We start from the raw sequence: 18,611 nt of genomic DNA on the forward strand, positions 1-18,611 counted from the left end.
CAAATTTATTGATAGTGGATTATCTCGACACATGATGGGTGTTTTTGTTTAGTTTGATTTGATTGTTAATTGAAAAGATTTAAAATTCATATTTTCAATCGGAAAACTTGTTCACCATTCATATTTTTAAAATGCAAGATTTCTTTTTGGTGAACAAGATCTTCAAAAGATTTATCCATGTTGGAAGATCGTTTTTCATTTTTCGTTATTTTTCTGCAAATTTTTGTTTTTGTTTATATTTTTAGGGGGCGAAAATTAGAAAAATCCAAAAATAGTGTGTTTTCTGTCTGAAAAATATAAAAAATACAAAAATATGTTAATAGTATGTTTTCTGTCTGAAATATATAAAAAATACAAAAATATGTTGTTAATTTTGAAAAATATAAAATTCGAGAAATGTGATAAGACATATATGGCAAATGATAGTACATTGACTTGGCGGACCTAACACATGAATAAACTATACTAAAAAGTGTCGTAACATCAATTGCATGATGTGTATGATAGGCTTAACAGATCGTATAAGTGTTGAAAAGATATAAACCTAAATGCTTGCCAAATCTAGTGGTGTTACATCTTGATGCATAGTTAATATCTGTATTAAGTATCAAAAAGTTTTAAGATTGTTGTGTGTGCATGCGTTCATTTTTGAAGAAAATTCTGTTTGGTTTTATCTTTAATTTTGCAAAGAAATTCAACCAAATTTTTTCTTTATTTTTTTTCAAATATTGGATCCTCTCCTGCGCAATAAGACTATCCGACCTGAGGGTTAATATTTGAATATTCTGCTTTAATTTTCTTGGTGTTTCGTGCAAGCCTTGGATCTCCTCCGCTAAGCACAAATGTGTGAAAGTCATGTATCGAACTGGGGGTTAAGACCTGTACAACTTCAACTAACGTTTATCTTTTTATTTTGTTAAAATGGAACCTTATCTACGTGTAGTAATACCGATCTTGAGGGAAAATTTTAACTTTCTGCTTTATTTTCTATTTTTATTTTTGCATGAGTCACAGCTAATCAATTTAAAGAAAAATGAAACACGTACATGTGAAATTCACTATATAAGAGATATAAAAATTGTGTCTGATAGGTGGGTTCCACATAAGATTTGTGCTTAATTGAACCTTAATACGTATCGTAAAGTTACTGAAGGATCTGTATAAAGTTTAAAGTGGACAATTATATCTGCAATCAGCATTGGGTTACGTGCATAATAATGTCGAAATTGAAGTGTAGTCTAGGACGTTACTAGTCAATATGATCCCATGTCGCGATCTTTCTCACAAAAATATGTACTACTTACATTTACTTTTTTAATTTTTCTTTTCATTGTTTTGAGAAAAATACAAAAAGATTTGAGGTGTGTTTTGATATAAATTTTAAAAAATCAAAAATATTTTGGGTGTGTTTTAGCATAAAGTTTGTAAAAAACAAAAAGATTTTTTTTTCCAATTTATTTTTGATCTTCCGACAAGTGATATACATTTTCAAATTGTTTTGCCGTGTTACAAAAAAAATGTTTTCACCATTACACATTCTTGTTCATACTATTTTGTGCTCTAATGCTAAATCAAGATGAACTTTACGGTTTATTGATGGAATGTGTTGATTGACTGCAGTTATGATAAGAGTGATGATTATTCAATCCTTGAATCTTCTCAAGATGGTGAATTTAAAGTATGGCAGAGTATTCGAGTTAAGGGGGAGTGAAGATGTTGATCGTGTGTACAAGATTGGTGCTGATAAAGATTGGAGACGTACAGCTAATGCCAAGGGGGAGTTTGTTAGTGCACTTTCTACATGGTATGACCTGTATAAAGACACAAGCGACAAAGACTAAAAGTTAAACGAACTCCAGCAATTGTCAAGGGGGAGTTTGTTAGTACATGAAAGGTGACAAGTGCTGGGAGTTGAACCGACTAGTCGCTATGTTTGTATATCGGATACAAAAGTTAAAGAATAATCACGAATGAGGAGTCAAATGGTGATGAATGGGATGAGAAGTGCATGCAACGAATGAGCCTTGTCAAGTAAATAGGAATGATTGGAATGCTAATTAACGAATGGGGCTGCTGATCAAGCTTAACGAATGGGGCTGATCATGTGTTGATTATAGCGAATGAGCAACATAGTATAAATAGTTCTCATTTGTTAGTTAGTTACAATTTACACATAGAGTTACAACAAGTTCATTCATTCTTACGAGAGACCGTTTGTACCGAACCTCTGCCGAAATTTATAACGAGCTTCAACGAGTTAATATTTACATATCTTCTACGTGTTCAGTCGTTTTCGTTCATCGATTAGTACCGAAACACACCGAAACATTCGCCGTGCGTTTTCGGTTTCGTAGATTAATATCGAGTTCATCGATCCTCATTGGGAAAAACAAATAATATATATGATAAATGATAAATGTTAAATACGCAAACAAACATATGTGATCATAATCAATCAAACCATAATAAACCATATACAACCCAAAGACTTGCTAGTGTGCCATTGCATCGCTGCCAAGTGAATCGGGCATTGATTACAGTGACTGAGATTGTTGGTTTACCTTCGCTAAGCGAATCGGGCTCGGGTTACTATGACGGCCGTATTGTCATAATATAATGAGAATATGTTGGACCTCTCCAAATACGATAAAGTAAACAATTAAACAAGTAGCAATTAGCAAATATCATTTAATTGATATACACACAATGATTATGTTTGCGAGTTTGTGTGTGTGTGTGTGTGTGTATATATATATAATATAAAAATATAATAAGTACGCATACGTCATTTGAAAATAGTAGATGAAAAGGGGAATGATCAAACTCACCTTAGATTAAAGGCAAGCGATTAATAAATATGATAAACGATCTAAGATTTAAACGAGTCGTCCACTACACGTCGTACGAGATAAACGACCAGAACCTAAAACTTTTAGATATGAGAATATAAGTAAAAACGAACTCGTTGCCGCCGGAATCAATCCAAACGGACGTTTAGAACTCAAGTTATGTTAGATTTAAGATTTAAACGAGCTGGTACTGACCAGAATACGAACGGCGATTCAAAAGTCAGGTTTTGGTCAGTAGCCTTAAAATTCTTTACGAGAATAAAAGTCTTCTGGACCGAACATTGAATCCGACCAGAAGTATTAGAAAACCTAAAGTCAAACTTGTTGACTGTTTTGCCCTTTAACGAGTTTTAAACGAACTGACCAGTCAACACCCTTCAACCACCGAAATTGATTGAATCTTATTGACTAGGAAATATGTATGAACGATTTCTTAGTTTACAACTTACCCCAAGAATCAACAGAAACGATGAGTCGAAGATCCACACGTAAGCAAAGTCAAACGAACAAGCTTGCAAATAAGCAAAAACCAAAGAGGTTGATGATGATCAGAGAGAGTGTGACGGCTGAGGAGGCTTCCTTAGGGTTAGAGTAAAGTTTGTGGCATGTTAGAATGATATGTTTATATAGAGATTGCAAAAACGAACCAAATATGGTGATATTGCTCGTTTAAGTAACAAAATATGATTTTAATGAGAATATCAATGAAATAAGCCAAAGATTTCGTGCTTGATTGTTAAGCTAAGAGTATTGACTTGTATTTTAGTTAATATCCTTTTCTTGGACCTTAATTCACTCAACTTATGCCTAAAATAAGCGATTTTAAGGCCAAAAACGAGTTAGGAAACAATATCGTGCATGTAATCTGATCAGGTTTGTCACCGCGTCGCGCGATGGTGAGACCCTAGGCTGCAGCGCCCCGGGTTAGGAAGGAGGAAATTTTGTTTTTTTACAACTTTAGTCCCTACACTTATAAACGTGTATAAATATAGATTATTAAAAAGTTAAATCAAGAAATGGCAACTTAAAGATTATGAATGGGCATAAAATGAAACTATAACTCTTGAATACTTACAATTGTTTGATTTTATAACTATTAAAGGTTCGAGTAATGTTCCCAGATCGGGTTAAACGTAAACGAATACGGATTTGAAAAATTCGAGATGCTACAACTGAAATTATGATTCCGGCGGAAATCGGGGTTCCGTCCGCGAGAACACTCCTTACTGTGGATAATGAGAAAGAGTTGTGCTTAAATTTAGACCTTTTAGAAGAAAGGCGGGAGTTGACATTTATCAAGGAATGTAAATACAAATGCTAACTCCAAAAGTATTATGACTCGCAGGTTAAAATATGCAAATTCAATGAGGGAGACTATGTGTTTCGCAATAATGACGCATCGAATGCCGATTTACCAAGAAAACTTGCCCCAACCTGGGAAGGACCTTACAAGATACAAACAATCTTAGAAAAAGGCGCATACAAGTTGGAAAATTTTGACAGAACGCCGATTTCCGCGGACTTGGAATATCGCGCAACTCAAACGATGTTACCTATAATGGTCTACGTACCATTTACATTTCGAGCCCGCGCGCCAGTTTTATGTTTAATATTGGTTTGTGTACCAACTTTTGATCAATGGTTTGAATACCACTTTTTATTTAATATCAAGAAAAGCCCGCGTGCTATCTACTCTAGTTATGTGACTTATCGCATATTTAAAATTTTCAATTTTAATATAGCATGAACAGTAACCTGGGTGTTAGATATTCATTACAGGTAAATCTCTGGCCTACATGCCAAGATTCACCCCATATAGCGTGCGTGCCATTTGTATAAGATATGTGGATGTTATCTATTTATTTGCACTATGGAAAGACTTGGCGTCATTCTTAAGATGGTGTACAAAATATTGCAAATAATCTGCGTATCATTTTAAGTTACACATGTTATTTAAGGCGTGTGATGGTCTGTGTGCCATTAACCCACATGTCAATTGTGACATTTGTCAATTTCGGGTTATTTTATGCTTGTATTCTTAATGTAAACTCGACCCGTTTTGTATCCCGAACCTTTCGATATTATTAAAATGATTAATTTTATGTTATATATTTGTTTTATAATTGTCGGATCTAAAAAAAACACCTTTTTCGGATCTTAAAATGCCCCGAAAACGCTCAAAACGAACTCCAGGGACTAAAACTACCAAAATGAAGACTTGAAAGACCCATTTGTAGTTTGTGCTTTCTTGGGTCTATAACAAACCCATTTTCATGAAACACCCTTTATCAAAGACCCATTCAACTTATCCTATATATACACACCCATCTTCTTCATTTGTGCTTGCTCAATTCCTCATTTCTCTCTCAAATTCTTGAATTCTAAGGTTGTTCTTCATAGTTTGACTCTCAAGGTCAAACTAAGCTAATATTTCATTTTAACTAAATTCTCGATACTTAAAGCTTGATGTTACAACATATATATAATATACACTCCTTGTTTACCTTCGGTCTTTCATTTCTCCGGTCTCGGCCGGTTGAAATGTTGGGCTAGTAAGGCAAGGTTACATGGAGGAATTTGTAGTCCTTGTTTATATATTTAACGAATCTAACCATATAACTTGTTATACTTGCTTAACTTCTGTATATTTTAGTTTATTGTTCATATTTGTCAAGTTCCGTGGTATTGGGTATGTGGTGACTAGCCTCGGTTTCATCCCGAGTTGAGAACCGAACCAAAAACCAAACTTTCGTTTAAAAGCTTTATTGTTAACTTTTTGAATGTAAAACTTGAGTATTATTATTTATAAGTTATTTTACAAGTTCCATGGTAATTGGGTATCTGGTAACCATCCTCGGTCTTATTCTGAGTCAAGAACCAAACCAAAAACCGAACTAAACCGAGTTCACTCGCTTAAGACACACAAGTGTGTTTTTAGCCACCAAAACTCATATTTTTCTTCAAGATTATATTTTAAATCAATTTTATTTAATTTCTAAACATACTTGGCATGTCGGTAACCAACTTGATCTTATAAAAAGTTCGGACCGATAAAGTCGTATACTCGCTTAACGAACGTTAAGGTTCTTCACAATAGAACTACATACTTGGTTAAGTCTGTTTTGATTTTATTGAGTTATCTCATAACATTTATTATTTTGGGAAGTTAACTTTGAGCTTGGTCAATTATCAAGTCTCGAACTGACAAACCCGAACACTCGTTTAAACCTCGTTTTGGTATTCTTATAACCAAGGGTTTTGCAATATTGCATTTTAACCCACATTATTACTTAACATAGGTTGAGTAAAAAAAGAAAAAAAACTAATGAATAGAATACCGAAACCCGGTTTCGAGTAAACTTATTTTACAAAACTCGTTTCTTTAATTTCTCAAATATTTACATTTTAAATCCTAAACTTTATTTATTTACTTTATTTGTCATGTATTTTATTTTAAACCCTTCCAAGACTACCTACTAACACAAGACCCGTTTAATATAGGTCTTGCTCGTTAAACCGATCTCTCCGATTATTCACGACACTATCTTTCAAGTTACTTGTTAATGTGAGTACTTTTTCATCCCCCGTTTTCCATCTTTCGTTTTGGGTGTGGCATTGCATACTTATTCAAATTCAAATGATTTATACTTGAGTCTTAAACCACAACACTTATTGTATATGTTTACTTAAATAAATGCTCAATTTGGTGTTATATGCTTTACATGATTATGTGCAAATTCTTGAATGCTAAGGCGGGTAGCCTCATGAAAGTATGATCATACGTTAATTCTGAGTATATATGGTATCCCCATATAGAAAGGTGTCGTCAATGTATTCTTATTGACGATTTCATTATTGTCGTCAATGTATTCTTATTGACGGTTTTATTATCTAAATTGTTGCTATTATTTATTGTTTTCATATACTAGTTGTGGATTTCATACTATATACTTATTATCCAAAACTATGAAAATTGCTCACCAACCTTTGTGTTGACAAACTCTATTTTATGCAATGTTACAGGTTTGGTATTAGCTTGATTGGATTACTTGAAGAAACTTATCATCTTGGCTTTAGGATATTAGAAATGAAAGAACAAGTTATTTGTTTATCTATCTATTTGGCATTTTATATGAACTATTATTGTGTTATTTATGATGATATGGATTTAAATGAGTTGTTTAAATATTGTAACTTTATAGTGTCGTTGTGCAATGAGCAATCATGTCGCGCCTCGACGTTTCCGCCTTCATTGGTCGGGGTGTGACATCAATCCTTTATTTGAATTCATGACTGGTTAGACTTGACACATTTATATTGTTATTATCATAGCAAAACAAAATCTTAAAACTTTGTCATATATTTTGAAAAAAAGGATAATAATTACATTGTCAGTTACACGCAAAGTAAAAACTGAATCTAAAATTAATTACATATTATGCGGAAGAATTTCGCGGAGTATGGGGGAAACTAAATTATGCAAAGCCTAATCATTGGTCGACATGGAAGAATTCTTAGAGCTTCTGGACTCTATCATCTTCTAAAGCAAATTCTTGAATGGCATCTTGGATCTTGAAGTTTAGTTCATCAAACGCTTGTAGTTTGGCTTTATACTCTCCTTCTCAATCCTGCCCATGTAGCTCAAATTCTTCCAGAGGACGCCCTTCCTCTTTAAAGTTAACTCCCTCATTAAAACCCGTTTGGCTTCCAGCCTGAGCTGAAGCGTGAAGAAGTTCGGCAAGACAGTTTCCTAGCTCAGAGCCGTCCCAGATATGTTCAATGATCTGTGACAAGAAACATTATAGTTAGAACATATGAAGTCATAAGAAAAAAGGTAAAAAGGATAATTCCATACCACGGGGAGACCATGACTCATGAGCCACTTCCTTTTCTAAATAGCTTGATCAGCCTTCTGATTCAGCTCTCCTTGTTCAGCAATAACTTTTACATTATGCTCAGTGAGTTCCTCGATTAGTTTATCTTTTTCCAAAGCTTCGGCCTGCAAATTGGTCAGGTTGGTGTTACAGGAGTTGATCATATTTCCCTGCTGAGCGACTTGCTCCGCCAAACAGCCTTAGCATTCTCAGCTTTATCAAGTACAGCTTCCCTTGCACGAGTTTGAGCGTGTGCAGCTTCTAAAACAATGTTCTGTTGTTTGCACGCCTCTTCCTAAGATTTGGCAGCCGCCGCTTGCCTAACATTTTCAGCCTCGAGAGCTTTCTCAGAGTCTTTCAGCTTCCACTTTGCAATGTTAGCATCCAGACGATATTTTTCGGCTTCCTCTTTTAGTTCCTTCATATTGTTCTCGCTAGCGCTTCATTCCTCGCCCATTGATATCCATTTGCGATAAATTTCGTGACCAGTGGATACAACGTTGGCCATATGATAAGAGTAGGCGTTGGCAAGTTCGAAGCGTGGGCGTCCGCGTTGGTGGGTCTATTCGCCGGAGGAATGCCATGTCTTAGAAAGTCATAGCAGATGCTAGTATCAGAAAATCTGGAGCCTTGGGTAAGTGCCCATCGCGGTTGATGGACCAGCAAGTCTTCCTGCGGATTCCGGATCCCAAAAAACCCGGATCCCGCCTCCCCTTCAGGATGAGATTGAGAAGATTGGGGAGGCCGGTTACCAGCAACATGTAAAAACCCACCTTCACCTTCTTGTAATACACGAGAAGAGTGAGGCGGGGAAAGCAAATATAACCATGTCCTGAACACACAGGTAGGACAAGGATGCCTGCTCAGCCTTGTTCTCGATAGCCATCAACGTTGATAATAACCTTTAGTTGAGCAGGCTCCCGGATGACAACAGTTGTTGAAGGTTTTTGCACGAGACCTAACATAAACAAAAAAAAGGGAATATTATTAAGATTCAGTTAAAAGGCATAAGTAACATCCAGAAATATTCCAAGTACCTCGGGTAGTTTGTGAGGAAACATTATGGATCCTGTCAAGAAGACTGATCTTTTTCATTTTCTTGAGAAAGAGGATGCGTCCTGTACTAGATCTTTGGACGCCAACTCCCGTTTCTTTTAGATTCTTGCCCCCCGCTTTGGTCGTGACGGGTGGTTTAGCATCAAGGATAGTCTGTTTTTCACCATCTCCTCCGGAGGTGGTGAGCATTTCCTTCCTCTTGCGGCCAGCATCAACATAACATCCAAACAAATGTTAAAACAGCACAACTGCGACTGGTAGGGGTTTGAACTACGAAAGAGCGAAGAGTCAGAATATCCTTACCAATAACGTACATTGCTTCAGAGACCACTGGTTCTGGGCGGATGGTTTTGGGAAACAGGAAGTTGTCGTGGGTTCTATCAAGGAGGGGAAAGGCCTTAGTCTCTCGTGGCCGATGCTTCATACATCCTGGAGTTGTATACACGAGGACAACCAAGATTGTTCCCTCAGCTAAACAACATAGAAAGCAACAAAATATTAGACACTAATCAAAAATTCATGAAATAGAATGATAATCACTTACATCCATCCGGCTTGCGGTAGTACGGTACAAGGTCTGGGAACGGCCGCAAGCGGCTCATCCCCGTGCACACCAATGCAACTTTGTTAATGGCACGCAATGGCGTTTGAGTGCAATTCATAATGTTGTACCAAGCTTGATCTTTATAAATCACGAAAGTTAGATCTGGTAGCTTCTCATCATGGGAACGGCAGACCATAGGTATGGAGACGATGTTCATCACGTATCCAGAAGAATTTGGTCCACCATTCATAATCACTGCAAGGGGGCTCTGTCCCCATCACCCCTTTTCCAGTGGATTCGCAATTGAACCGCCCACCGCGACTATTTATCTTATAAAAGACAGAATATTTTCTACTGTAGGGAAAATGTTGTGCACCCTACAGCAGAACTCAAAGTGGCGTATCCGCATCAATCCCAATGGATGTAATTGGGAAAGGTGGATCATATTCACCATTAACAGATGACCAAGAAATTTGGTAATGGGAAAACAGAGGTTCCTAATAGGGAAATAATCGGCATCAACGGCCATCTTGCCCTTTGGTGGTTTATCAGTCATGGATCCAGGGATAGGAAACTCCGGTTCCTATTTTGGATCGTGGCCGTAGCCGTTTAGTATATCTTGGAAGTCTCTTTCTTTCCAGTTGATTGGAATATGACCAATCGAAGGATAAACTCGTCTATCAGCCATTAGATAATCTACTAAGTATTGATTACAACGAGCTATTGTGGAGAACTAGGGTTTGGGAGCAAAAGCTAGTTTTCTGGCAAGAGCACTACAAGGCAGATTTGGAAAGGTATAAAGAAAAGGTTGGAAGAACCCCTATTTATACCAATCGCAATAAATGTGACGAGAGATACACAATAGAAAGAGAAAGAAAGGTCCAATAGATATGTGACATGTCAGGCGGGAAAGGCAAAAAATAGGGGGAACGGTTTTCGATAACAGCTATCAGAACTGCATGAGTGTCAAATCACCGTTCTAACTTGCTCAGACCTATCACGTCGATTTCTAAAAGTTATACTAAAACCTAGTTACACAACAATACAGATACTAAAGCAAAAACTCAAGTATGACAACATCAACCTGCCAAAACCGAACAGCGGCTGAAATTTGCATACGCGCGAGCACATTCTAACCTAATAAGGCACTTCACTTATGGTTTGCGGGTAAGAAGTTATACAATTCATGACCTTAGACGGTTGTAACAAAGCCTTTAAACTCCCGCATCACAACTCAGGAGGATAAGATTGTTCTTCCGAGAAGGCTTACACGTTGAAACAACATGACCCGCGTGCCATTCCGTGTTAGTATGGTTTCCTGTTCGGGCATAACTCAAAAAGATCTACAAGTGGATGCATTATTCCGGGGAAATAATAAAACAAAAGTGGAATCACTTTTATATGATCGGAAGAAAAGATTACATATGAATGTACATACAAGTCATTTATATTAAAGTCCTATTACGAAATACATAGGTTCATGATGCGGGAGGATCTTGAGATGCATGCGGCCCCGCAAGACTGTCTTGTCCATCAAGGTTCTGACCCAGGGCAACTTGAAAATGTTCGCAGAAGCGCTGGACCCCATCTTCTAGAGTTGAATAATCTCGAATATAGCTTTGAATGAGGAAAGATAGTTCATCAAATTCTTAAAGGCGGGCATGATACTCAGCGTCTGTGTCTTGGTTATGCAATTCAAATTCAGACGCTGAACGACCTTCCCGAGCAAGCGTAATGCATTCTTCGAACCTAGCCTTTCGTCCAGCTTGAGAAAAGGCGAGGAGAAGTTTCTTTAAACAATCTCCCATCTCAGGCCCATCTTTAATATTCTCAATAACCTTCAAGAATGTAACACAAAGTTAGTATAACTCTGCCATAGGAAGAACAAGGGAAAAAATGGAAGTAATTACCAGGGGAAGGCCGTAAGTCATAAGCCACTTCCTCTTGACGGTGGCTTGCTCAACAGTGGCTTTCATTTGAGTATAACCTTTTGCAAGGCGGGTTTTATCAGAGTTAAGCTTGGAAACCTACTTCGCCTTTTCGGAGGCTTAAACTCTCAACTGCTGGATCTCTTCTTCTTCTTCTTCTTAGCGGGCAATGATATCACCCTGGGTAGAGACTTGCTGCTCCAAGGCATTATTAGCCTCTAGGGCTTTGAGAAGTTCCAAGTCCCTACCTTGGGCATTTTCACAAGCAGCGCTAGCCTCCTCACGGGCGGTATCCTTCTCCGCCTCCATGCTTTTCAAAGCGTCCTTAGCTTTTTCCATCTCTTCCTCTATTAACACCCAATCCCTAAATATTTACCGACCCGAGGCGATAGCGTTAGCAAGATTATAATTAAAACTGCTGGCCACGTCGGATCAGGAACGTTCACGCTCAACAGGCGGGAGGCAGTGATTGAAAAATTCATGACATATGTCCACATTGGAAAAGCACGAGTACGGACGAAGAGTCCATTAAGGGTGGAAGATTAAAGGACCTCATTGAGTAGGAGGAATTGAAGTAGCGACCTGTGAAGGTCCTCCCTCGCCCCTTGTGACGGAAGTATGAGGAGCTTGAATTATTTGTTCTATTTGGGGCACATCCTCTGCTTCCGTCATGGTATCCTTCTCAATAGATTTCCCCTTCTAGTGAGCACAGGGAGGATCTTGTTGAATTATTGGATATGGAGGGGAAGGTTCTTTGACCACCAGCTTGGCGGAATCTGTTAGACTCAAGTCATAAAGGAAGTGATGAGTTACCAAATACACAGCAATAAGTTCAGACAGAATTCTTACCTTGAGAAGTCTTCATCGGGACCTTGAGAATCCAGTCGCCCAAGCGAACCTTCTTAGGTTTGAGAAGGATAGGCCTCTTTTTCAAACCCTCAGGTTGGCTGGTCTCAGTAGTCACCGCGGCCTACGTTTCGGTGGTCGCAACGGGCGGTTCCTCGTGACTGGAACCTATGTCCTTGGAAATTCCACTATCATTATCGTCCTCACACTTCCGCTTGCGGGTAAGATCTGTAATAGCACACAGCACGCCCGCGAAATCAGTAAGGGAATATTCTTCATCAAGGAATGATGACTCCTCACTAGATGAAAGGAGTACGATCGTCCCATATGAATCAATAACAGAAAGAGAGTGAGGATTTAAGAAATACTCACCATTAGCAAAAAAGTTTTCATTAACGATAGGTTCGGCAAGAAGGCAATAGGGAAAAATTGTCATGGGTCTTGTCCAAAATTGGAAGGGAGGCCGGATCACGTGGTTGGCGGTACATCTCCCTGCGAACGCCATCCAAAAGGATGTTGAAGACAGTCCCTTCCGCAGAAACAGCAAACGAGCATTTAAAAAAAATGATGTAGAAGAACACTTACATTCATCATCTTTTGAATAATAAGGATATTCATCCGGGAATTGCCACATGCGGCTCATCCCCACTCGCAAGCGCCGATTCGGGAATAAGGCGCATAGGACTCGGCGCGCGAGTCAAAGTCTCGAACAACGGTAGGTTAGCAGAGTTAGCCGTTTCAAAATCTAGAAATTTCTCAACCATAGAACGACAGATCATCGTCAGCGGGACAACATCTTTTCGGATCCAAAGGAACTTTGTTTTCCATTCATGAGCACCGCGAGGACGCTCAGTACCTATTGCCTTCTTGCTCTTGGGAGGCTTATCGGTGGTCGCACCTACAGCCAGCAGTTCTGGCTCCCATTCCGGAGCCAGACCGTAACCTCTGACGACATCCAAAAAGTCCTTCTATTTCCAATTAATTTGAGTGTGATCGATGATCGCAGGGGGGATTATCTCTCTTGCTACCGGCCATAAGGGCGTTAAGTGATTTATTGCAACGAGCTATGATTCAATGATGGTAAGAAAATAAGGAAGAAGAATAGCCAAAGATTGAAATTTCAGAAGTGAATGAAGAATAGAAACGACTACCCTTTTTATACTCATCACAATTAATCAGATGAGAAAGGGAACAACGGAAGAAAAACAATCGCCCAATAAGCGACTGACACGATAGGCGGGAAAAAACAAAAAGAAAAAGGTGATTTCAAAACAGTTGCCAAGACACTTGTAGAACCTCGAAATAGGTGCATCATAGCTCCAAAAGTCTAAACCCTACAGTCTAATAAATATAATTATGGTACGCGCACAAGGAGGGATTTAAGACGATCATATCCAAGAAAGAGTATGAAGTCCAAAATTCCATCTGCTGAAAGATGCCGCCGAAGAAACAATGGAGTAGGGGGACTTATAGAGGTAGGGTAGTGAAACGACCCGCAAGCCTAAGAAAGATATCCGCGGGTCATCAACAATACTTGCGGAAGAAACCCGCGGATCATAAGAAAGCCCCGCATGAGGAAGAAACAATAAGAGTTTTTACTTGGTGAGGAAAAACGATTGTAACTGTATACTTCTAGAAGATTGCTAAAATATTCCCTGACAAGGACGTTTACCCCTTTATGTAGAATACAAGGGAGGATAGCCAATGAGAGGAAGAACGCTGGACACTTGACAACAGCCATGCAAATGGCCAGCTATCACCTTCTATCAAGGCATGACATATGTCCATTCAAGTAGAAAAAGAATCTTCTGGATTGTGACAACCTCACCAATCACATTCCCTCCATCTCCGGCTATAAATACCTTCATCACCATCATAAGGTATTCGTTCACACATCACAAAATGCATCAATCACTATTGTACTTTCTCTCCTTACAGAGCAGTACTTATTCTCACGACGAAGGGTGGTTACGGGAAGACCCCCCTCTTGTCCTTCCCGTAACGAGACTCACAGTGGTCTGTTTTGCAGGATTTAACAGGAATTTAGTTATAGATCTGATTCAATCTCACTTTAGATTCGTTTCGTAATTCGTACTTGGTGGAAATACATATCCGATCCCCACTGGATAAGATCCGTGTTTCTTCAATAACTCTTTTGAAATTATTTAGGACATGTTTAACAATAAAAACAACTAATTTCTTCACTAATGTTCATTTGTCCACAGTTAGAACACATCTATGTGGTTTAGTCCACTAAATACATGTTAACATTTTACCAACAAGAGTTATATTTATTATGTTTTTCAGTTATACATCACTATATCTATGTTTTATAACTAAGTTTAAATGACATTAAACTAGTTTAAACTTTTATATTGTTTTTTAAGTTATCTTTACTAGATCTACACCACTACATTTTAAGCTAAAATATGCCTGTTACACGAGGTTAACTTGTGTCTTCTTGTTAATATCTGGGTGAACTTAGTCTAGCACAACCACTCAAATAAAAGTAAGTAAATTGACATTAGTTTAGATCTATGCTCACTAGAAGTGAAATACTCCTAGGATGAACCTAAGAGAAGAGATTTAAACTTCAGCTCTCCAAATCAATTTCTAGCACTTGCTTTCACATCCTCGGACATTCTTACTTCATATTAATGCCTTGTTATCATGAGATTGAGTTGCTTTCGGTTTGGATAGGCAAGGAAGAAAGATTGGGTGTTTGTTTGTAAAACCGAAGACTCGGAGGGGTTGTAAAGGTGGTGATTGTTAGGGTGATGGTGGTTGTTAGTTATGGTGGTGGGTTGTGGTGGTGGCGCACAAATAGTTAGACATAATTACGACTAATATAATATTATTTACTAGGTTAGGGTTCGCGTTCTAGTATGTGATAGTTTCTGAATGAAACAAACATAATATTGTCAAAATAGAGCTAAGATAAATGAGATTTTTATTCTCAAAGTTGTGCATTTGAAATTGTTTAAGCTACAATAGTAAGAAAATAAAAGAAAGGAAACTTGTCCCATAGAAGGGGAGAGAAACATTGGAGTGATTTATTAGATGAACACTCGTTAGCTACTGTTTTCATAAACAAAGCACTCAAACTCGCACTTGCACTTGTGCATGAGGCGCCAAAGACGAGCGCAATGTCACCTAGCTGTCGACGCATGTTGCACACTCGCATCACTGTGAGCTTTTTGAGAATAGCTTTTATGTATTTAATGTTCGAAGTGGATGGTCAGATATACTAGTAATAGGTCGCGGTCATTGTGGCATGCCTTGCATCATGGTATGGATCTAGGTGGGGGTCTGGTTAAATCTTCTCGCTAGTATGGTGCTACGTTCCACGTTGGTGCGACTGGTCTAGTTGTGCGACCTAGTTAATCCTGCACAGCCTAATCCAGTTTACGATTATTGTGAAACAATTGTGGTTGTTGCTCCATTCCTACTCTTACTGATGTAATCGGAACCAGTTAACTAATGTGTTAAATACCTTGATTGAACTGAATAATTAAACCAGTTAAATTGTATGGCGGTTAATATAATGTAGCATCTGAGTTTAATGGTGACGGTTTTCATATTTGTTTCAACTACTTTACTATGGTAGTGTCTAGTTGAGAGATGTTTGAACCACTATCTGAAAACCTTTGTATACTCTCCTAACATTCAAAAACACATGAATTCCAGTCATATTTTACACACGTTTGAAGGTGCATTTTATGCTCAGCAGTCTACTCCCGTAGAAGTAATTGTTTGTTTGTCTTTGTCGTAGTAATCTACGAGACAGCGCCTCCACTTTGGAGGTCTGAAATCTATTTTAAGTGAACCATGTAAAGCACAGGCATAGGCTTTAATTCTACCTCATCTTCATGTTTTTCTTGTTTAACTCACATTATAATTTCTCTCCAAGTTATATTTGTTCTCATTTCACTACAAGGCAAACACCCAATAGCAGCGACAACGAGACTGTCTCCGCTAAGGTCATGATCCGTGTGCTCCATGTGTGGTTATATACTAGCCATTGATAAAAAGTTGATCTACCGGTTGAAATCTACTTTGCTCTTCTATAGACCCACCCACCGAAACCTTATCCTCAAACACCCCAACCGTATCCTTAAATACCCCTGCACACAGTCTTCTTCATTGATTGATTTCCCCTCAAACATCAATCGGCCACCACCTCATCACTGTAAATTAGCTCCAACATTGTAATCTTAAAAGCTCCGATACACCGTCAAACACCTTCTTGATGCTCCACACCATACATCACCGTCAGGGCCGACCCGTGGGCCAGCAAAACCAGGCAAGGGCTTTAGGCCCACACTTAATTAAGGTCTCCAAAGAATAAGAAAACATTATATGTAGATATATTATAATGGGCAAAGTAAACTCAAAGTTATGTATTGTTCTCGTGGCAAACTTGGCTATTGAAAGCTGTAGGTCATGAGTTTAAAACCTTTAGCAATTGTTTTTTATTAATTATGTTTTCATAATAGTCATGAAAGGGCCACAAAATCTCTTTGAGTTCAAAACCTATAGTAAGCGTTTTTTTTTATTAATTATTTTTTCATGATGATCATGAAAGGGCTACAAAATCTCATTTCGATTTAGGCCTCCAAACTCGTTGAGTCGGCCCTGGTCACCGTCAACCATCTTCTTGAAGTTCTGATACCATAACCATGCACAACATCAGATCCGCCACCGTATTTTCATGATTCGCCACCGTCAAGCTCCACCACTATCAAGCTCCGTCGTTGTTGGACTACCACCGTGTTTTCAAGTTCCAACCACTCGTTTTTATTTCTTGTAATTTTATGTAGAAATCATTTAAAGTTAATCTAATTTAAACGATTTTAATGAGAGTTTAAGTGTGTTTTGTTTTTGTTAGTTTACAAATTCAGTTTGATTGCTACTCAAATGCTTTGTTGTGTTCATAATGTGGAACTCCGCCTCCAGCAAAATTTCCGGCAATGGCTTCGGCGACTCATTAGCGGCGACACGCTAAAGATTAGCGTGGACAAACAGGGCATCAGCGGCGAAAAACTAGCGGCGACTAATTAGTGGCGACATATCCCGTTATATCTTTAGCGACGACCGTCACCGCTAAAACTCAAATTTCTCATAGCGTTTGTACTTTATTTCATCACAAAATTTAGTGAGATCGAGTATAGTATATGTGAGATCGAGTGGCCCCATAGTCCCATACTAGCAATTTATTCATTAATCTCCCCATTCTCCTCCCGTTATCATCACATAAATTTAGTGTGTGCTTTGGATTACGTTCTCAAATTGATTTTTTCAAACGTGTGCAATTAGGTTTGAGTGTTGGATGAAATTTTTAACCTCTTTAATAGAAATCAAAACAACTAGCTGATTTCCTATAACTGGTTTGAAAATAGCTTGTACAACGTGATTATATGCCAAACATAGATCCTCTAAGGATAATACGCCCAAAAATTAAAAGCTTCTTTTGCGTCTTTAATTAAACAATCTCAAGGGTGAAATTACGTTTTGAAAAGGACTGCCTAAACAATATCAGATAAAACCTATAATCTCTCTGGAGAATGCAAGGATTCTTGTGTTGTCTTGGAGTCGACGGAAATAGCAAATCCCCACATGACCAACATCTGGATTTTATTGTTTTTCTTGGACTGGTTTTTTGGAAAACGACATATATACCACAGTTAATTACATGTGATGGGAGTTAAGGGACGGCAGCCGTCCGATTAGTGTGCCTGTTTCTTTCTTTAGATGCTCGTCAACTTAACCATGTGAAGTCAATGAAACTTGTATTTATCGTTAAATATATTTGAGTCGGACTTACTTTCACTTTGTTTATAAAAGGTTGTCAGAAGTGGTAGCCGGCTTCCACTTAATTGTCTATAACTTACAACTGAATCTTCTATACGTTTTAATTAATAGATTGAGTTACGTACGTCTCAAGTTTTTTTAACAATTTTGGATTTAAAGACACTAAATTAGCTTATATCAATATCAAGAAGTGCACAAATCGGGTACTTTTTGAACCCGGAACCGGATAGGAACCGGTTATTTTGAAACCGGGTACAAAGTGGAACCGGTTCTCGTCAGGAACTGGGTAGGAACCGGACCCGATAGGAAAAATGAGAACCCAGTGGAACCGGCCGGTACGGGTTATACTCAAAAACCGGGTACACCGGGTGTTCCAGTTTTAAACATATTTTTACCGTTGGGAACCGGTTCCAACGGCTATATAGCCGTTTTTGGCCCGTTGGAACCGGTTTTGAATATATAAAGCATACACGCATACTATAAATAGATAGGTTGGGTTTAGGACTTGATAAGCCACTTCTCTAACTCTAAAACGCACTTTAAATCGCTCTTTCGATTAAACCGGCATGCAATGGCAACCAACGATGGTGTTGTTAGATACCCCGAGGTTTGGATGCATTATGACTTGTGTGTTATGGCCGACACACATGAGATGGCGCAATGCAAATACTGTGGCAAGTTTCTGAAAGTGGTGTCGAACTCC

The sequence above is a fragment of the Bidens hawaiensis genome, unplaced genomic scaffold, assembly GCF_021521415.1.
Source record: "Bidens hawaiensis isolate Kalapana, Puna unplaced genomic scaffold, B.hawaiensis_p1.1 tig00005084_1, whole genome shotgun sequence".
NCBI lineage: Eukaryota > Viridiplantae > Streptophyta > Magnoliopsida > Asterales > Asteraceae > Bidens > Bidens hawaiensis.